Raw genomic sequence first — 22,991 nt, forward strand, 5'->3', positions numbered from 1 at the left:
CAAAATATTGAAATGTCACAAAATGTTTTCTAAACTTTTCTAGGTTAATTGGATTAAAACATCATACACAGTCTTTAAAGGTCATTTTTGTGATGAAACACCTTATGGAGTCAATATTTTATATTCATTAACACCTGTTCTGAAGAGCATCGTTTCCCAATCCAGTCCTCAGGGAGCCACAGTCGGTACATGTTTTTGCGCTCCCTGCCAGACAGTCCACATTTTTGCTCCCTCCCAGCTCCCTGCCAGACAGCCCAGATTTTTACTTCTTCCTAGTGCCCTGCCAGACAAGCCCACATTTCTGCTCCTTCCCAGTTCCCTGCCAGACAGTCCACATTTTTGCTCCCTACCAGAAGCTGGAACACTGCAAAAATTGGCTGGCAGGGAGCGCAAAAACATGGACCGACTGTGGCTCCACGAGGACTGGATTGGGAAACACTACACCATCAGATAATGCAGCCAAGATGTGTGAAAACGTGTTGCTGAATTTTTAAAACCTGCAGCGCTTTCAATGCCATTCTCCTCTCCCCCTTTCCCACAACCCTGACCAGGAAAGGTGGCAGGAAGACGGTTCGATGGAGGGATCGTCTTCCCCATTCAGAACACATCCCAGAGGACATCAGGAAATTAGACTCCAACTGTTGAGCTTGGTCTCCTTATTAAAGGGATGTGAGAATCATTATGACAGCATTACAACAAGCCCACGTTTTAGGTTTTTAATCTGGTGAGGCTCTGTTTTCTCATAATAGAAATGCTTGAGGTTGTAATTTTCTGAGATATCCCTGTTACCGATTCCAATGGTATTATGAGGAATTTAGCTGCCAGGACGTAAAACCAGCAATTTTGCAGTACGACACACGTTGAAGGAACAAAAACTTTCTCTTTTCCACATGTTGCCCCAGAAAATGGGAATCGCTTGGAAGATTAATCATTTCCAGAGGTCATTGGAAAAGCCATTAAATGCAAGTAAAACAATCAAATCGATAAGGATCAAAATAAAAAAAAAAAGTTAGCAAAAAAAAAAAGGGATAGTCAAGGCTGTTTTGATAGGTACACGTCAGCAGTCGCGGAGCTAATATTGCACATTAATCTACCCAGGCCCTCCTGACTGCGGGCAAAATTAGTCTGGTGGGGAATGAAGGCAGTTTCATCCCATTAACATGAGTGATCACACTTACAGGGGACATAATGACCATTTCCAAAGACAGGCCCAAAAAAATAGCTTTGACGTGGGTTTTAAGGTCTGTTTGCCACCGCGGCGATATTTATATCTTTGCAAAATGTACTCGGAGGGGTCCTTGAAAGTAAATATAGCAAATGATTGTCCACGTCGCCAAGTGGTTTTATATAACATCCCAGATGATGAATGCAGCGAACAGTTTAACCTTCTTCTCAAAGCAGAACTCCCACCTCCTCGTCCTATCCATCAATTGATCTGGCCGTCAATGAGTTTATGCACCTATGCTCTGCTCTTCTGTCCGGGGGCCCTTTCCAAACAGCAAACATGTTTTCCCAGTCAGCCATCCATAAGAAACCAGTTAGACTGAAGCCTTGAGTCTATTCATCGGCTGCAATGCCGCCTCAGCCACTCTCACACCTACTTCTAAATGAAAAACTACATTAAAACTGGTTTGGCAATGAAATATCCTCCGTCCTTTACACTATGCCCGTCATCCAGTGTGAAAATACAAAAACAATTACAAGCAAATGAAAAGAACACAGGAGAGAACCAAAGCCCACACAGAATCAGCATTAATTGCTGGAGACAAAGAATGATTATAGAACTGTAATAAAGGTGATGTTATACGACGTAAAGCCCCCAAATGAACAGCACATAAAATGTGTTTACGAATTCCATGGCAACGCCTCCCCCCCCCAAAAAAAAAATAGTGCGGCATGCAACTCCTTGCCGCCTTCATTGAATCACCATCGATTTGATGCTGGGAGAAAAGCAATAAGTAACACAATTGAAACAGCATATGGCACAGGGTTAGACATAAGAGGCACGTGTTATTATGGGAATATCGATCAGGCACGGAATAAAAGTGGATTTTAATTAACAAAATAAAATTACTGCAGAAGAACGGCTAGCCGTGAGTGTTGTGGGTACACATTTTGCAGTAGAAGGAAAATATGCTATTGGACAAGTGGGGTTTTTAAGGTTGGTTTCATGCTACTGATCATTGGGGGGGGGGGGTGTAAGTAAGAACATTATAGGAGATAAAAACCGAACTCAGCAACTGCAAGCTACATTAGAACAGACTCTATGGAACACACTAGAGTTCTGGTATGTTTCAGCATTGTACCGTTAATGGCCAAATCTCAGTCCCACAGAGTACCTCACACCATTAATAGCTAAATCCCAGTCATTCACCCCATTAGTCCCTCATACCATCCAAACCACTTGTCCTCTTCAGGATCAGAGGGACTCTTGATTCTATCCCAAAACCTACCGGCACAAGGCAGGGAACTACTCAGGATGGAGTACTAGCCAATCACAGGACACACACACACTTCTATGGGCAATTTGGTGGCTCCAACTAGCCTCAGCATGTTTTTGGACTGTGAGGGGGAAGGAGAACTTGAGTACCCAGAGGGAACCACACGACGACATGGGGAGAACATGAACACACATGGAACCCTGGCAGAGACATGAACCCAAGTCCCAGAGGTGTGAGGCGACAGTGCTATCCACTGCACCACCGCCTGCCCAGCACCATTAATAGCTAAATCTCAGTCCTTCATAGCACCATGTTCCATTAACGGCTACATCTCAATTCCTCTCTCCATTTTCAGAAATGTGTATAGGTTCACAACAACCGACATTCTCCCGAAAATGAAAGTTGAAAAATGCACAAAAATATTAAATGTACTATCTGAGGTTTCCTCAATATGCCAAAGTGTGTAACATGTCCTGCAGACGTTACCGTCATTGACTGCTCTCAGATACATTTACAGCACTGCATGCGAGTGACACTACTAGCGAGTTGCCAGAATGCATGCTTGAAATGCACTGACCTTTAAGATCATGGTGGATCTTCATTATGTGTGCATGCATGTCAGTGTAGAGCAGTAACGCACAACCGGTCATTATGGTCTTAATATGCTGGACTGTAGTGTCCTGGATAACTGAAAGAGCAGCCCTCAAACAACACCTTCAAAGGGCAGTTAGGGGTGACCTCACCCTGAGACGGAGTAACAGGTAGCAAGTTAGGTGGTCGCCAAGGTTCATGGTGAGCAAGCGAACGGTTCCCCCAGATAAGACGCCAGCGCTGAGGCGTCAGGTGTGAGCGACAGCATCTCCTCTGCTTTGTGTTGGAAATGCCCAAAACCCATCACAAACCTCCTGGTCCCTCAACAGGTGGAGAGGGGCGAAGGGGCTGGGGATCAAGAATTTCCATGTAAATGAAGATACTCTGAGCACAGCCAGAGAGCCTGCACGGACCCACTCGGAGCAAGGCCAACCAGAACTTCAGCAAGGCTGCTAGCGATAGGTTCTCTATCTACACGTAGTATACAGTTCCTGATTAAGAACCTTCAGCGCCATCTAACCCAAGTCAGAGCAGATAAAGTTTCCTCTCACATTAAAATCAGCTCCATCTTTGCATTTATACCACTGGAAAAGGACCTTTATGACATACCAGAAAACGAGGCCAATAAAAGGATGCTTGTGCGATTATCAATCCACCATATGAGACAAAAAAATTAGTCATTTCTGACATCTGTCTTTGCGTTAAAAAAAAAAAACACACACGACACATGGTAGGATTATGAATTGGCGGCTCAATATGCCATTATGTGAGGTGATTCAAACACGATCAAAGATTAATGAAAGCTACCCGCCTGTATACCATGGTAAGTCAAACGTGCTGACAGAGCTTTCAACTTATTTAGCCGGATTTCACGCGTTTAGAAGGCGTGCGAAGTAACCTTGCCTTCGCCACTTGAACATGCCCCGTATTTAATTGGATAATTGACAGCCGATAAATAATCCTGCTTTGCAGTTATTTCACGAACTAAGACATGTGTAAAACAGGCCCGTGACAAAATTAGACGAATGACTTCTTTCGGGTTAATAAAGTCATATGTCTAAAGGCTACACGGAATAAGGGGCTGAATGAAAAACAATGTCGGTTCACCCCCCATTCATTACGCTTCATCGTACGGGCTCTTGACAGCGAAATTGCAATGGATCTAGAGAGGGTTGCGATTTGATCGACTTCTCCTGAAACCTCATTACAGAACAGCCAACCGTGCCTCCCTTCATTTTGCTATATTAAAAGCAGTTTCATGGTGGAAAAGGGGGCTCACTGTGTCAATATTACCGCAGTTACCGGTATCTTATTCACAAAAAGGGAATCGCATAAGGAAAACTCGAGATAAAAAAACAACAAAATCTGATTATTATGAAGTGAATTATTCTATATTTGAGAGCAATGAATGGATAGGGTGTCTCGGCAACATCTACAAATCAATGGAAGTTAGCTGGGCAGATACCGGGACGAGTCTCTTACCTGCACATCAGTCTGCGCGTCCGGCTTCTTCGCCTCGCTGGTTTTTATTTCCTCCCGCTCGAGATATCACTTAATATGCTAGTATTTCTAAAAATGAGCTTTCTTAGTATCACTGGAAACTATATGCAGATTTCTGAGCGAGTACCACCCGGCGCAGTCCACCGTTTTCTTCCCCGTTTTTTTGCGGAGCTTTCAGCGGCGCAGTTTTGACTTTTTAAGAAAGATGGGCAAATGAACGGGCGATGGTGCTGTATCCGAATACTTCATAGAAAACAAGTATAGCTGGTTATTCAGCAACGGGGTAGGAAGGTAATGGAGGGGGGGGGGGGGGAAGAGAGAGAGTGACAGCAAAGTGCACCCGCTGAATGGCCGCAGCAAACAGTTGATGATATTTATACAATCCGTTTTTCTTAAATCCAACGGGAGATCCGGTCCCGAACCCTCGGCTCGGCTCTCTTCTCGTCTTCGGGGAAATTTGCAGCAGAAAAACACATCTAGTGGCTCCTCTCTCCTCACACAAGGGCTCCGCTTCAACTGGCTCCTGCCGTAGTTGAAAATGCTTAGCGCAGCAACAGGGAACAGATCGCGGCCGGAGCGGAATAAACGTCCACATCCAAAACGCAGCCTCGCTGGCCGCCCCCGGCCGGACTAAGTATCCAAAGTGCCTCTATGGTACACCATGATAAAACTGAATAAATCTAAATATTTGCTGGTCCAGCTTCCGATCCACTAGCTGCCGCCTCTACTGAGCTGAATCCGCTTTAAAGTGATAAAAACACCGCACGCATCATTTCCGAAGACGGCAAACCTCCTTCAACACAATATTAACGTGTATATATACCCATGTATTAATCGCGTATTGGCATGTGTGCGGAGCCACGCGTCGCCTTCAGTTTCCCGATGACTAATTTGTATAGGATATATAGTTTATAATGACTTGCAAGTCTTGGGCTGTTAAGTAAAATAAAATACAAAATGACTTTGATGATTAGATTCCGATGAAGAGATTACCTGTGCAGTTCAACATCGCAACTGTAGGCTATCGACGAGTCCGTGGTCCGTGAATGTAGTCATAAATCGTCGTTTGATGAAAAGCTTCCCGGGGGGGAGATTAAAATCTCGAAAAACCGAATAATATTAATGATATGCAAAACAAGGTTTTGCATACGGAAGGGTGAATTGAATTTCAGAGGGTGGGCGATTTCACTCTTTTGCACCCAGTTAGTTTAAAGTTGTCTGTCAGGTGTCCTTCATCGGCGAAGACATTTTTAAAGGAAAACGGCTTAAGGTGTGAGATACAACATGTTTCTTTAAAACGGGGAATGGGTCTCAGAAATGTAAACTAATAGCCTGAAAGTGCTCGTATGGCAAAGAGTAGGTTAGGGACAAAGAGGTCGGTCATTGAACGTACGCTGTGCTATTAATGGTGATGTGTGTGTGCGCGCGCGTGAGCCCCTCTAAGCGTGGGGTAGCATGTTAATTAGACGTCCTAGCTGTCGACTTTAATATTAATAAATACCAAATTGCAGATTGTGAATACACTCACATAAAGTGTAATGTTTGTTATGTTTCACCTATTTCATTTTGCGCAAGCGTAATTTTTCCATAATCTAAGTACGTTGACAGGGGCCGCAGTTTATCCGAGAATTGCTGCTTTGCTCTGCTCTTCGCGGACCACCTGCCGGCACCCCACGTGGAAGGAGCTCCATCCGCCCCCACTGGGATCCCGGATCGAGGTGACTGGGTCGGGATTCACTGGCCGCCGGACTGCCGGATCCGTAAGACACGGGCTTCAGCGTGTGATTAGTGCAGTTCGTTCGTATCCTGCTTGTTGTCTCTTCCAACGATCCGCACTGATCTTTTTTTCACAGTCCTGCTTTGACAGGCTTGGGGTTTTGCTGTGTAATCAGAGGGGGTCGGATGGCGGAATGTGGGCGTAGGGAGAATCGACCTGGCCCTGGAAGAGAGAGACTAATTAATGGGCATAGAGAATGCACTTCTCGCCCAATTTCATGATAATTTTCGCAACTAGAATTGTCTCTAATATTGCATGTCTATATACAGCTTTGGAAAAAAAATTAAAAGACCACTCTATACTTTTTGAAATATCTACAATTTTAAATCCTGGTCTAAGCGTGGTTCTGCTGGCAGAAGGCTACACTGTGAGGCAGGCTGCTTCCAGGTTCAAAATTTCTAAGACAGCAGTTCACAAGAATAAGGTGAGGCAGGAGACACTGGGAACAACCAGAAACCAGCCAGAGTGCAGAAACAACTTTCCAATGCCAGAGATGACTGTTAACTTATCCGACAGTTTCTCATGAATCGGAGGATGACATCAAGTGATCTTCGATAGGAATGTGATACATTAAGTGTAGGTGTGAAGTGCACTGCTAGGACAGTTCATATCAGGCTCCCAGGAGCAGGACAGAAGTCCTATAAAACAAGGAAGAAGCCATTCATTAAGACCGCAGTTTGCAGAAAAAAAAAAAAAATTATATATATATATATATATATATATATATATATATATATATATATATATATATATATAAAATTAATAGATGCACACCCATAAATTGAAAAATGAGTGAATAAAAAAAAAACTGTCAGTTTTTTTCCATAGCTGCATTTTCAGGCACTTGAAAAATAGTTATGACAAGTGGAGTTTTCAGAATAATAATAATTATTATTGTTATTGTAAATTTAAGTAAAAGAGGGTCGATGCAGCCTTGTATTCACGAAACACACGGAAGTCTGTTATTCACACATTGTACATTAAAATTTTAAAGATTTTTTTTCCTACTATACTAAAGAAGTGGCCAAAAGTATTGAACCCTTACAATTTACACAGAAGAATCACAATTTACCACCAAATAAGTTGAAACTGACAAAAGGAATTGCCATCCACCATTATTTATTCCGTAAAGCAGACACTTTACTGCGTGCTTTTGATTTATGACTAAAACTATTGTTACAAACAGAATAAATGAAAATTGCAGGGACCAAATAGTCAGTAGCCCTAACTTAATATTTTGTAGCACTTTGTCTGAGGGAATAACGCCATCAGTCTTCCTCTATCCCCGAATGAGCCTTCAGCAATTACCAACCAGCAATTCAGCCCACTCCTTTTGAGCAAACAGCTCCAGTTTTCATGTTTGATGGGTTCCTTCCCTCAACTCTGAGTTTCGGCTCTTTTCATAAATATTCAGACTACGACTCATGGCAGGCTACTTCAGAATCGTCCCATTTTTTCTTTTCAGCCATTCTTGGGTGGGGGCCATTATCTTACTGCCGGACTCACGACCTGCGACTGAGACAGAGCCCTTCTAACACTGGGTAGTACGTTTCGCCTCAGACTACCTTGGCAATCTTCTGATTTCATTTTGCTCCGCACAGATTCAAGGTGCCCGGTGCCAGAGGTAGAGAAACAGCCTCATACCTACAATCAGCCTCCTCCATGTTTCACAGTAGGAAGGATGTTCTTGTCTTTGAGTGCATCGTTTTTGTCTTCTGTAAACATAGAACTGTTGTGACAGAAGAACCGTGGCTTGTCAGCATGCATTTTGCCAGACTCCCGTTGGCCTTTTTGTGCCTGTCTTTCAGAAGTGGGATCGTCCTGGGTCTTCCATCACCGAGCCAACATTCACACAGACAGCGACAGATGGTGCAAATCGAAACTTTTGTTCCTTGATCTCGGAGGTCAGCCTGGATCCGTTTGAAAGTTTTTCTTAGTTCTTTCTCCACCATCCAAACTCAACTTCTGTTTAACCTGTGGTTAAATTTCCTCTTGGGCCTACAACCAGGCAGGCTGCCTACTGTCCTATGGACCTTAAGCTTCTTGACATTACCAGCCGCCGTGGTCGTGGGAACCTGACATTCTTTGGAGGTAATCTTGTAATCTTTATTTTAACTAGGCTTGACTGCTACTTTCTTCCTTTCCTTCTGAGATACTAATTAAAGAGGCTGCATAAGATATCTTATTATTGACAATCTAATTATTTCTTTTATCTTCTATATTTTCCTTTTATTTCTTTTCATTTGTTTTATTTAGTCACAAGTCAAAAGCAAAGAGTCTGGTCTATGGAATAAAGGTGTCAGTTACTTTTGTCAGTTTCTAACTTTTTTTTAAGTGCAAGGGTACCAATATTTTTGGCCACATCTGTATTTTTGTAGTATTGTTAATTTTGCAATATTCAGTATTTCACCTCTGAAATGGAGGCGTTAGCCTGTGAGTCAGTACGGTTATACAAAATGGACGGATGGATGAATGATTAGCCTTCGTCAAAGTTGGACATTCAGAAAAACTAGCTGTTTTTTTTTAAATTTTTTAATCAAAATAAATTCTTATTGAGGGAACTTTCCGGGGTCAAACTGCTGCACTGTGCATTTCTAATGAAACAGATTTACATTTCACAAGATTTAACAGATGCTCTTACTTTCAACTTGTTAAGGATGTGTGATCATTTATATTTAATGGGAATGCTCTTTGAATGTTTTAGCAGCAATACCTTGGACAGTTTGGAGCACACCCGAGGAAAACAGTAATTATTTTAAAAGCTTGCATTCCCAGACACAGTGTATTAACTGTAGAGCACAGTTATACTCTTCACACAGTTAATGACTACGTGAGGTACCGTTTAGGTCTTTTAAACGCCTGTATTAATGAGGCCAAAGGTGAGCATGGTGGTTAAAGACATTGCAGATTTAATCCACGCGGTCTTGACATTTGTCTCTGCAGACTCAATTTGAACTACTGGATAACGGGGCGGCATGTCTGCCCTTTTGACCTTTTCAGTTTATGCAACCTTTCAACATTCTTTGTCACCTCTGTGAATTAGCTTGGATCTCCTCTATCCATTATTTCTTTAAACGTTGCATTTACCTCCCTAGTCGCTCTCGTCTGATGCAAGTTGCATATCTTCCCATTTTACACTTAACCTATTTAATACGGGCCGATAATTCTTCTTGGTTAAGCACCCAGTTAAAGGGTGTGACAGTACAGTCAATTCCCACGATTTAACCTTCTTGTCAAAGGTCCGTGAGCAATTTTCCATGCGCTTCGTGGAGCTGTGCATGATAGGAGATGACGGAGGACACTCTTGTTAGCATTCAGGGGGATGCGGTGTGTCTCAGCGAGCGGGAAGCACACCGAGGAGTTACACCATGTTAGCGTGGGTCTCTGGAGAAGGATCCGGAGTCTGTTACTCCTGTATTTCTAAATCCAGGGCTGACGGGGTGTTGCATCACAAAGGGTGAAATAGGGCAAGTGGGTGGTTTGGGGAGAGAAGTCAGATATATAGGGCGGGGGCTGTTTCAGGGGCGTAACTGGAAATTCAGGGCCCCCAGCCCATGACAAAATGTCACCTGCCCCCCTCCCCCGCTCCACCTAGGGTTGCTACTTTCAACCTGAAAAAATAGTGATACCATTTTCCCCCTTGAGTCCCTGGCGAAAAAATTTGCCAAATGGGGGGGGGGGAGTGCCCACAATATGTGTACAAAAATGTGAAACAAATCTCATCTTTTCAGCATTTCATTTTTGTGATACTGGACATATTATGTGGATCTTCCACCTGCCCAAATTTCTCTATATTTTTGTGTATTGAAGTACTGCCCCCCCCCTCAAAAAATAAAAAATTCCAGGGTATCCGTGCCCTTGCAGCTCCCCAGGGCTGTTGTAGGTTTATGCCCCAGGAACGCAGTACTGCGCTACTGTCGAGACATAGTGCTTCATTTGAATCATTTTATATTACCCCCCCAACAGCAGTCTTTTGTAAAATGGAAGTCCCCATGATGTAATAAAAATTATAAACTGCAATCCAAGCGAGGTACCACTGGAGGACAGTGTGAGGAAGTGCATGTTGTATAGTATCAGGGTAGCTAGTCTAAGTACCACAGAGAGCCAACATATTTCACTGGAAGTAGTTGTAGAAAAATCCAGGTAGGAGAAAAATGTCACATTTTTTTGTAATTTAATAGTCCTTTATAGTACTTCAAAGTCTGGCAAGTACCTTATGGGAAAAGCAAAAAGGCCAGTGAGATATTTGAGATGGAAAAAGACCCAGCAGTCTCTCCCACTGCCCGAGGTTATGTGCTACACCTATTAACCTGCAACAAACTGTACTGGTCACATGACTTTTGATCAGCAGCCTGATTGGACTTTGGCTCCGTTTTGGTACCGATCTGCTTAGGGAAGGGTCAATGGGAATAGATACCGATGCTCACAGCTACGCCTCCCGGGATAAGCAAATGCTATCATCCCGTATTCCGGCTGCATCAGCTAACAATATGGATTTCCCTCCTCTCCGGACAGAGGCTTGCTTAATAATCTTGGCACTCGCCTGGCCTCGGGGCAGGGAGCGGAGTCACATTTCAGGGATGGGAGGGGGCGCAGGAGCACTTCTGCTATTATCATGCGGCAAATGACACATGACATCAGCACAAATGACAATATTTGGACCAGTAAAGAAATACATCAGGAGAACGCCAGGAGAGAGGGGCCATTTTTAAAGCACATCAACACGCATCGATTACACCATTCGCCGGCACAGATATTACAGTTATGAAAAAGTAACGCATGTCAAAAGATGTTAAAATATTACATGAGAAAGTAAATGTAATTTTGTGTAATTTTCACAGTCAGAAATCTCTCAGGCGCCAGCTACATTCCAAGAGGAGACATTCAGCCCCATGGCAGCCTACATACAGTGGCCCTGTTTAGCAGCACTCTACCGGGCATTTGTGTGATGCCCCCTACTGGCCACAATAAGCCACTACAGTAAATATTAAATGGACATTCTGTATTTAGGACAGTGTTTCTCAAACCAGACAGTCCACGTTTTTGCTCTCTCCCAATTCCCCCGGAGTTGGGAGGGAGCAAAAATGTGGACCATCTGGGGATCCCTGAGGACTGGTTTGAGAAACACTGATTTGACAGATGCTGAAACAGAATGTTCTGCTAACCAGCTAGCTAGTGCCGATCTTCTCAGCCCTGTCCGCTAACTACTTATTTCGATTTTGAAACTAAATAAAACGTTATGGTGCCCAAAGGGACTTTTTGAGCAATGGTCATTGTTGACACACACGTCCACAGAATGTGTTCTCTAAATTGAACCCGTGTATGACATAGCAGTGGGCAACTATCGCTTAGCACCCATAGAGTAATGTGGGGGCAGCCCATCAATCCCACAGACACTTCTCTCAGCATTAGGCCACCAATCCCACGTATATTGGCACAATAGGCCTCCACGTGTCTTACCGCCAAAACGAAGGCACAGCGCCACAGTGCAAATGGGAACATGGAGGCAGCGTCCAGCTCGGGCGGCAGGAACAATAAACAGGAGCCCACAAAGAAAGATGTCAGCCTGGGATGCTGCCCAGGGAGCCTTTCTTTGGAAAAGCCCGGCATATACACTGCATCCGTAGATGAACTCAGAAGACCTGCCTGTCCTAGGCTGGGTCTGCGTGCCGGTGGACACCATTGCCCTCCACGGCAGCCTCTCCCAACCAGTGGGTCATAGCCCAAAATTAAGTGGGCTACGGGAGCATTTTTTAGCCGGCCACGGGGAGTGTAGTTTAAAAAGCCACTGTTGCCATCACCACCTCTACCCCCCCCATTGACAATTTATATTGTTGACACCCCCCCCCCCCCAGCCCAAATTCAAGGACAACACCCCTCATACTTATACTCTGAGAAACATGTCCATCACATGACTGATTTATAACAATGTCATGCATCACTTGGTAACAAAGCCAAGGTTAACAGCACCATCTATGGAAAAATACCAATATTGTCACAAACAGAGCTATGTGGTTTGTAAGCATCGGTATCTACATGGTGTTACCACTGTAAGAAAGTGGTAGGAAGGAAATGAAATGACATTGGTACAGGTATGAGTACACTGGAATGCGTCTTTTCACATATCCCAGCATGCTCTCCTTTGAGATGCACACATATACAATTGAGAGCGAACCCTGTGATCCTTGTGTAGGGTCAGCCATTTATCTAGTGTGCTTGGAGAATTTTTTTTTTCCCAGGGAATTTAGGGCCTTGCTAAAAAATGTTTACGAATAAAGATCGATCCTCCCCGTGGATGTCAATAAACGGCATCAAATGAAAGGCACAAGGACACAAAGTATCTGAAGCGAATATGCAAATGTGAGAGACCATTTTTAAACAGCAATGCTGCCGTTTTGCCGAAACCTAACACTGAGCGCTGTAGGCCGACAGGTGCCTGCAAAGTCGGGCGGCTGCCTCTCCCAGATCAAGAGAGTGATTGATTTGTCTTTTAGATCGTAGGACAGGGCGTCACCTAAAAATTTGATGCTAATTGTCGCCCTCCGTCGTTCTGAGCACCATTTGCAAGAGCAGCAAGATATGTCACGACAGTGGCAGCTCGCCTGGTTAAAATCTGCTAGTGTGTTTGAAAGTATGACAGCTTACTTTAAAGATGTGGGGTAGAAATTGGGGGGGGGGGGGGGGGGGGAGGTAATGCAACAAGGCAGAGAGTTCTGCAGACGGAAAGGTATCACACCTTCTGGAGGGGAAAAGACGGAGAATTTCTTCACAAAGGAAGCAGGTTCCTGAAAGGATCTGTTATGTTTTCAGAGATTATTGCCTCAGCAGCGCTGGGTCAGAGAGAAAAAGTCCAGATGATGCAACATTGGCACCGGGGAGGGAGAAGAAAATGTCAAGTACCTCGAGCAAGTGTTCATATCCTACCTTAGATTGCCGATGCCAGAAATAAGGTGCCTCTCTGGAGACATGCTTGTCAATCACAGATACATTTGTTGCTGTTTTAGGACAAGAAAATAACGACGATCAGAAATGTAAACATATAGAATACAGATGTTCATGGTTTGGTGCCTGGTGATCTGGACCAGAAGGACACGCACATGTATTTGTTTCTACCTCAACGCTTTCAGCTGTTCTCACACCGCTTTTAGACCGAAGAGCGAATCTACAGCGAGCCAACCAAGACTGCCGGCCCGCCCCTCCTATGTGAGGAATCAGCACTGATGGAACCAGATGTTGCAGTAATTGCTTCACAGTTAATAAGGCAATTTCAGAGCAATATATAGCTCCTTGCTGGCCACTATCAGCCAGCCGCTATCGGGCCGGTGTAATCTGGACACTACGCCCGGTCGATTAAAAACGCTTCTTCCACAGCAGGACAGGTACAGTTTTCCCAGCCTGTAAATGCCATGGTGAGAACTGAAGTCGTCTGAGCTGCAGAGCCCAAGTAGCACCCAGGAAAGGGGCGTTTTAATCTGCGTTAAACGTGAATTTGTCAGCATCAGGGGATATATCAGGGGACAGCATGGCGGAGACCTGAGTTCAATTCCCTGCCCCGGCTCCATGTTTGTGGAGTTTGCATGTTCTTCCCAAGTCATCGGTCTTACCCCCACAGTCCAGAAACATGCGTAAGTGAATTGGAGATACCAAACTGCTCATAGATGCGAATATGTATGTGAGCAGTCTGTGCCCTGTGACAGGTTGGCACCCCATCCTGGGGTATTCCCTGCCTCATGCCCACAGTTTCTGGGTAGGGAAGATGCCACTACATTCACTATGCTTTTATTGTGTGCAAAAGAGCCGTTTGGACTGCGCCACTCTGCCTCCTGGAGTCTGTATCATCTCCTCCTAGCTTTTTTCCTGGTGCTCTTTCCACTCACAGTCCAAAAGCATGCAGTTAGTAGAAACAGAATCTATAAATTACACAGCGACTGCGCTTCCTGGTATGAGACTCCACTCTGACCCTCGCGACCTGTGCTGGATCAGCAGCCGGAAGACGGATGGAAGGAATGATCGATGGACGTATGGATGAACTGCATGTGAAGGGAGAGGAGGGAGAGGTCACCAAAAGCAGAAACAATCCTGAAGCGCTAAGAATTTATTTGCAAAGAAACAGACATCTCTGTGAAAACTCTCCTGCATTGTATCTGCCTTTACGGAAACAAACCGCACTCACAGATAAGCAAGACAGCAAGAAAATTATATCCAGAATATGCTGCTGTTGTACAGAGATGAAGAAGAGGTGAGATTTGCGGCACTGACGAGGAGGAGGAGGACAAGAGAGGTCAGGATGAAGGGGAAAAGTAAGTATGACTCCAAACATCATGCCTTTTCCTTCCAAGCATAGCTACTGTGGAAACGACGGACAGTAGTGAAGACCTCTTGCACAGAATAAGCCGGTTTGAAAACCAAATGCGAGACCGCATCACAGTTTATGAGACAGAAGGAGATGATGAAACATCGATAAATATGATCGTATTTTCCGCCGCGTGCAATTCTTTTGATCTGCTGATGGAACCTTCCGATACAATGCCGATACGGTGTCTTCCTACTCTCCGTGGAATTCTGAATGAGCATGCCATGCCTTGTCAATACACCTGCCATGAGTATACAGGCAGTCACCATTATAGACTGTGTGTTTCCATCAGCCTCACCTTATCAGGACCACTACATCCAAACAGGCCTTTCACCATGAAGCCCCCAGGACCTCATTACTCTTTTATGCAAACATTTCATTTTCGGGCCTGGTTTTTACACATTCAATAATAATGGAAGAAAGACATTCGCTCTTAATTCATTTAATTGCATTATTCAAAAAAATCTGCTAGTGTTCCTTCCATAGATCCCCCCCCCCCTCTCCATTTATCTTTATTTCTGCTTCGTCTTTATTAAACTTCAGTCCCATTAATGTCAGCGTAGAGCCCAGGATACCCTGCGGAAGAGCGGAGGTCAGGAATACTAATATGTGCAGGCAAACACTGCTGTTTTCTGAAGTTCAGAGCCTGGGAGAAGATGGACAAAACAATGATTTCTTTGTGGGGGGGGTGAGGGGTGGATGCAGGGTAAAAAAAAATAAATAAAGAAAACTAGCCAATCTGTACACTCCACAATAGCACGTAATACAGACAGTAATGGCAGAGCTAGAGGGGGAATGTGATGTTTCTGGCCTGCGTGTCGTGACCTTGGTCTGTTGATGTTCATGACCAAAATATTCTGGTGACATGAAAGGGCTGCATAAAGCAGCACCGAGCACATCAGAGCAGACCATGAAATTAACTCTATTTATTAAGCGTAGCTGTAAAACAAAGCCGAATAATCTCGTGGTTATTTTTTTCCCCACAAAATCTGAAGTTGACTGAAATTGTGTCATGAAAGTGTCCTTGTAGTATAAATTGCCACTAATTCTTCATTAGGAAACCCTGCATTTACTTTATGCCATGAATCTTGTCACGCCGTCCATTCATTTCCTGTACGATCTGCACCTCGTCACCCATACCGATAAATCAATCTGATCTTAATAGTTGGTTTATTATTCCACCAGATTAAATGTCTGATTATTGTGACATCCACGGTTTCAATGGAAACACAATTATGACCTTGTTTGTGGAACACAGTTTCCCAATAATGTTCCATACGTTGCTTTTTCGGTTTAACGTGTACATTTAATGTTGCGGTAATACTTCTTTATTATTAGGTCTTTTGATCTCCAGGATCCAGCATCTGCTGCCCTTCAGATGATTCTGACCAGCATCAGTATCAAAGGTTCCTTAAGAAGAAGCCTTAAAGAAGTCAGAGAAACCTTATCTCCGGTTGTGCTGTATTCTGGGGAGAAAAGCACAGCTGGCGGAGGTAGAACGTTCAGCTCCAGAAAGTAAAAATCCAGACCAAGATTTTGTTTCAACCAACCAGTTTGGTACTCTGTTACTGTAACTCTTTATACTATTAACTAGTGGGTTGAACCAAAATCCAAGATTTGTACTCTCTGGACCTGAACCTCTGATGGATGGGTACAGAATGAACCTCCAGGAGACGAAGGACGTGTTAAAAAGAAAAGTCCATTAACTCAGGAGGGAGGGAGTGGGGGGGGGGGGGGGGTGGGGGTGAAATTCACTTCAAAAGATGGATTCGAAGTTGTAATTATCAGAAGGTGAGCAACATGAATAGAATGCATGGTTTTCAAGAATAACACCCCGGACGCTGAAGTCTGACTGGTTTGGAGTGTGGGCGGACTGGCAGGAAAGGGAACAAGAGTTACGAACGCTAATAACTCACAGAATGTACCGGAAAGGCTACTCCACAGGAGTCTCAAAATACAAAGGGCAGCCCTAAACATTTTCTGAAACATTTTTACTGACACCGATCTCATATTTCTACCCCCACACGAATGACGACGGCGGTGCATGAGAGGGCTTAAGCTCCGCCCTCAACAGGAGGAAGGTGTCTGGCTGTGCTCAGCAAAGCTAAGCACCACTTAGTCCACACCATCCTCCGCGAGCCGCCAATTAGCGCACTGCCCAGGGGCCAATCATCAAATCGTCACGCCATCAATGGAGAATTGTTGGCGCTGTGTCCATTGGTTAGACTGTGTGTTTTGATACAGTCGCAATAGCTCCCATTTGAACAGGGCTGTAGATAGGCAGGTACGGTAAACAGCAAATATGGATTCCATCATCCATGCATGTATGTCATCTTACTATATATCCCAGGGGGCTGGATTCACAAGGCTGTAACAAAGACAGACACACAAAAGGTCCGGTAAGCAACCACACAAATCTGGTCAGTATGCTTTAGCATGTGCTACCACACACCTCGTTACAAATTTGGCTCTGCGTAGCTCGCTATCACACGGATGTCAGTGTTACTTTTACACATTCTGACAGAAATATTGACTGTCTTCATATTTTCTATCTGTCATTAGTTACCATCCTAAGTAACCACCACCCACTCCTTGAATCAATCATTTATGTTTTATTTATTTAGCAGATGCTTTTCCCGACAGCAACATACAGTTATGAACGCAGGGTCGGGCAGTTCCTGGAGCAATTGGGGGTCAAGGGTCTCGTTCAGAGGAGCTGTGGTAAAATCACTCTGCTGACCCTGGGATTGAAACCAGCCATGGTGTGATATCAGTCCCAGCACCCTTACCTGCAGAGTCACACTACCCCCAAAACAGATAAACTACACATTACCCCTCCACAAGCTGGCCATATTTAAACATTAATGCATCACTATTACCTGGGTATTATTAGCTAAAGCACTTGTTGGCCTGGGGTGGGGGGGGGGGGGGACTGCTGATCTGTTACCATGGAAACAGAACTCATCAGGTTAGCCCCACCCCTTGCTCTGTCTCCCACCGTCTCTTAATATGCGTCTGGCTGCATGAATGCATTTTCCTTTTCTTTTTCCCTCCCCCCGGCCTGCCACACGAGCCCGTGTCTGGAGAATTGTAGCGTTGGCTTTGTTGCTGGATGTGCTTGACAGTGTAGGATGTGTCCGGTCTCAAGGTGAACTTTGAAAATTGTTTCAGAGGCATTTTCACAGGCGTGAAGTCAAAACATCTGGCACGTCAGCCTGGGGCAGAGAGCTCAACCTTCAGCATTCTTCGTTTAAGTCTCGCCTCGGCTTGGTCTGTTCTTGCCTCCTGTTTACAAGAGTGCCCTCAAAGGTACAAAGAGGCGGTGCTTTACATATATTACTGCCACGATGTTTTCCTGTGTGTAACTTACACCTGTGTGTACAGTCTGTTATACTGTCTCTGGTGTGATGGTCCCTAGAAAAGTTCTGCATCACTTGTACCTTGCTTAAAGAGGGAATATTCTACTTCAGCTCCTCAGCATAGTGAACTACTTAACACAGCCTCCCGTGAAAATTGATGGTGGTTCATTTAACATGCCTGTCCCTAGTAATGGGGGCGTGATGATTGCTGATCGCATGCCGCTCCACGCTAATCCCTGTTCCTTCCAAAGGCTCCGGTTTCAAGGCCCTTAGCAGGGCTTCCTGTGATGTCACCGCACAGCCAAATGTTAACGCTCACACCGCAGCCTTTGTCGCATTATTCATGGAAGCTCAGTCGCAGTTTTCACTCATTGTCTCCAGAAAGGATGCCTATGACCTTGTGTTTTTTATTTTCTCTTTTTTTTTGGTGTGATGGAGAAGCTAAATAAATGTCCCTAATAAATTGCACAAGCTGGGAACCACTGGAGACACCCCCCAGCCAAGGTGGGGACAAGCAGCTGCTGCCTGCTTAGCTGGCAGCTCAATAATAAATGTGTCACCTGACATCATCCTGCAACAGTCATGTGATCCAATAAATATACTGGGCCACAGAGGTACAAGATGCAAATGGGGGAAAGATTTTTTTTTTTCTTTTTAAATACCCTTTACCATCAGTGTTGCTATATATACAGTATATATAAGTGCTAGCACAAGGCTTGAACTAACTACTGTATGAAAAAACGGTATGGATTAATTTTTAACTTTTTTTTCCCCCCAAGAAATCACCTCTTTATGATTATACTGGATCAGCAATGTTACACATTTATTTTAAACACCAATAGGTTATTGATCCCGTACAACAGTCACTCTATGGAGTGCCTCGTAACTATATATTTTATCAGACCGATTAAGTTTAATAAATTTTCATTAGGCCTTTGTATTCCCAGGTGAAGTTACGGTATTAGATTAAAATAAGAAACAATTTAGCTTTTAATTTCATTCTAATAATTGAACATATGCCCTTTGAAAGAAACGCTTGAAAGCCCAGGAAAATCCAGACCATTTAATACTTCAAATGTGAATAAGGAAGAGGGGAAGGTAAAAAGAAATTAAAGTAATTCAGGCACTTTAATGGTTAGAGATATGTTAATGTCAGTGACTTACCTTTAACCATTTATATACTTAAACATCTCCGAAACAAGGATCAGAATTTTACTGTCATGCTGAGCTATATCGAAACCTTTTTATAAAAAGGCTTACAAAATCAAATTTTGACTATTTTGCCTTTTAATATTTCCCGCAAAGAGAGAGAGAGCAGTATTGGCTAGATGAAAGGAGAATTTCCCCACAGGGATTAATGAACTGTTTCCATTATCATTATGAATAGGAGCTCACATTCATAAATAAGGTATTTTAATAAAGGTTTCTGCTTTGTCTTATATGGACTAAATTCCAAAACATGATTAAGTAACGCATGCAAATTACAAGCCAGGAAACGCACATGGATTCATGTACTATCAATATTTTATGCACAGACTTGGAGAAAATATCAAATTGAATTTTTATTGGTCTGTCCAGATAATTTTTAACAAAGGGGGACGCCTTTGTCTGAAACAGGATGGGAGCCTCATTCGCGACAAACGGCGGCGAGATCACGGCTGACAGTGGTTATGTCATTAGCGATTCACAAGGCAGACATTCTTGCTCATGGAGAAATGGAGAGGCCCATCACTTATCACATATCAGCCCTGCTTTGGCGTGAGCCCTCTTTAAGCTTTCACTCATATTTCGAGACGCGTGTGCGATAGAAGGGCGGATGCCAATAATTGATCGCGCATGCCTAATTTATTCAAACGCAAGCAAGTTCCAAGTATATTCGACACATTCTCAGGTTTCTCTTTAGCTACGACTTATAGAAAATATGATAGAAAATATGTCTTCCTCCGAACTGCTGTTCAGGTTACTCTGGTTTATTTGCTAGTTTGCATATATATCAGCCTCACTCTTTTAATTTTCAATGGTCTGAAATACAGTGAAACGATAGATCTGACTGCATACAGCCCTTTTCCTGCAGTGACGCCTCCCCACTGCATTACCAAACAGGCTAAAACATCTGAAAGTTCACCTTGCCTGGCGATGACAGGTGTAAATGTACGAGTCACACTCTATTCTCTTATAAGGTAGTTGACTCCATCACGGCTGATCAGACATATTCGTTACAGGCCAAAAGGAAACAATGGAGATGATGGCTAAAAACTGCTGACATTGAGACGTGCTAAAGACATAATTACCACAGAGGTATGGTGGACACAGTGTTCAGCAGAATCAGGTTTAGGCAGTTAAGAGAGACACAGGGCACGTAACATTCAACCAAATGGCCACCTGGGGCACAGATTTCAGTCTATGGATTGTGTCGGATAATTAATAATCCCTGACAGACTCTGTCAGGAGCAGCTGTGGTGACTGTGCTAGGGATGAGATAATGGAAAATAAGGACTTAAACACTCCCAAGACTAAAAACTTGAAGGATTCTTAAAGTAAGGACACTTAAAGTAAAAAGCAAACCAGTAGAGTAGATGTAAGACAACCTATAACAAATACAGACATAAAAACCTTACTTACCTAATACTTCAAGGGAACCACGGAGGCACAGTGAAAAGAACCTCTGTATGCCTGCATGGAGGAAATCAATGAACCAAAAGGTATGGCTAGAAAATGGCAGATCTTCAGTGACCCTGAACTGCACAGGACAGCCAGTTGTCATCTGGCAACATACTACAGTATTTACTCACTTCGCCTGTACTTACACCGCACTTTGAACAGGAACACACACGCGTTTGTACAACCGTGGCCAAAAGGATTGAGGAGGACACAAAAAACTGATTTTCACAAAGCCTGCTGCCTCATTTTTTATGATGGCAATTTGCATATACTCCAGAAGGTTAGTGATCAGATGAATTGCAATTAATTGCAAAGTCCCTCTTTGCCATGAAAATGAACTTAATCCCGAAAAACCCATTTCCACCGCATTTCAGCCCTGCCACAAAAGGATCTGCTGACATCATTTCAATGATTCTCTCAGTAACACACTGTCATGCTGATTGAGTTAGAATAGCAGACTGGGTGCTTTAAAAGGAGGGTGGTGTTTGAAATCATTAGTTTTTTTTCATCTGTTAACCATGGTTACCTGCAAGCAAACATGCGAAGTCATCATTGCTTTGCACAAAAACAGGCAAGGATATTGCTGCTAGTAAAATTGCACCTAAATCAACCATTTATCATATCATCAAGAATTTCAAGGAGAGACATTCAATTGTTGTGAAGAAGGCATCCGGGCGCCCAAGAAGGTCCTGCAAGCGCCAGGACCGTCTCCTAAAGTTGATTCAGCTGCAGGATTCGGGCAGCTTGCTCAGCAATTGCAGCAAGTAGGTGTGAGTGAATCTGCACGCAGTGAAGCACAGACCTTTGGAGGAAGGCCTGGTGTCAAGAAGGGCAGCAAAGAAGCCGCTTCTCTCCAAGAGAAACATCCCGGATGGACTGATATTCTGCAAAAGGTACAGGGATTGGATTGCTGAAGATGGGAGTAAAGTAATTTTTTCTGATGAATTCCCTTTCCAATTGTTTGGGGCATCCGGAAAAAAAAGATTGTCCAGAGAAGAAAAGGTGAGCACTACCATCAGTCCTGTGTCATGCCAACAGTAAAGCATCCTGAGACCATTCATGTGACCTCTTGTACACTTTTTACATCCTGAGACCTCTTCTCAGCCAAGGGAGTGGGCTCACTCACAATTTTGCCTAAGAACAAAGTCATGAATAAAGAATAATACCAAAATATCCTCTGAAAGCAACTTCTCCCAACCATCCAAGAACAGTCTGGTGACAAACAATGGCTTTTCTAGTAAGTTATGACTTATACTGGAATCAAAGTGGCTCGGGGAACAAAACATCAACATTTTGGGTCCATGGCCAGGAACCACCCAAGACCTTAATCCTATTGACAACTTTGGTCAATCTTCAAGAGGTGGGTGGACAAACAAAAACCCACAATTTCTGACAAACTCCAAACATTGATAAGGCAAGAATGGGCTGCCATCAGTCAGGATTTGGCCCAGAAGTTGATTGACAGCAGCCAGTGCAAATTGTAAAAGAAAGGCCAACACTGCAAATATTGACTCTTTGCATAAACTTAATGTAATTAAGCCCCTGACACTTATGAAATGCTTGTAATTATACTTCAGTATACCATAGAAACATCTGACAAAAAGATCTACAAACACTGAAGCAGCAAACTTTATGAAAACCAATAATTGTGTCATTCTCAAAACTTCTGCCCGTGACTGTATTCATTTTTGTGGGGACCATCCATTCACTTGTATGGGAAGAACCATAACCCCTACACTGACAACCTTACCCCCTTCCCAGCCCTAACCTTAACCGTGAGTAACCAAACAAAATCTTTTGGCATTTTTAGTTTTTTGATTGCAGTCACAGATTTTTACACAATTAAGTTTCCTCTTGTGCAGGTAAAAAAAATAATGTTTTTATCACTGTTGGGACATCTGGTCCTCACAGTGTAATATATACATCATGACATCAGCATCGTCAACTAAGGCCTTAGTGAAAGGGAACGAATGTTAACCAAACAACTGCAGAAATATAACAAGCTACAGGAAAACGGCATACTTACTATTGAAATGCATTAACTGTATCAGCCTGATACAGCATTTGGAAGCAATGAGGAAGCCCAAAGCATAACGTGGGGTCTGATGCAGAGTGGCATGCACTTGCCCCAATCACCCCCACCACCACACAACACCATGTGACCCAAAGAGATGTGTCTGATTGGCTGGTTGGGGACACATGACGTGGCAGCCTGAGAACACAGTCCACCCAAACTGGACCCACATGTGTCCAGACAAACATAAGTAAGGTATGTCTGCCCACCAGCTTTAGAATAAGACTGTGCTGCC

General features: G+C 43.7%; 1 protein-coding gene across 1 annotated transcript in view; it reads right to left on the reverse strand.

Moving 5' to 3' along the window:
- LOC125712727 (glutamate receptor ionotropic, kainate 4-like) overlaps positions 1-5,883 on the reverse strand; it is a 216,649-nt gene extending 210,766 nt beyond the window's left edge. The window contains exon 1 of the mRNA XM_048983114.1: positions 4,515-5,883. The gene's annotated coding sequence lies outside the window, so the exon portion shown is untranslated. The remainder of the gene's footprint in view (positions 1-4,514) is intronic.
- Between the last annotated feature and the right edge of the window lie 17,108 nt (positions 5,884-22,991).

Source organism: Brienomyrus brachyistius, chromosome 18 (assembly GCF_023856365.1).
Source record: "Brienomyrus brachyistius isolate T26 chromosome 18, BBRACH_0.4, whole genome shotgun sequence".
Taxonomy (NCBI): Eukaryota; Metazoa; Chordata; class Actinopteri; order Osteoglossiformes; family Mormyridae; genus Brienomyrus; species Brienomyrus brachyistius.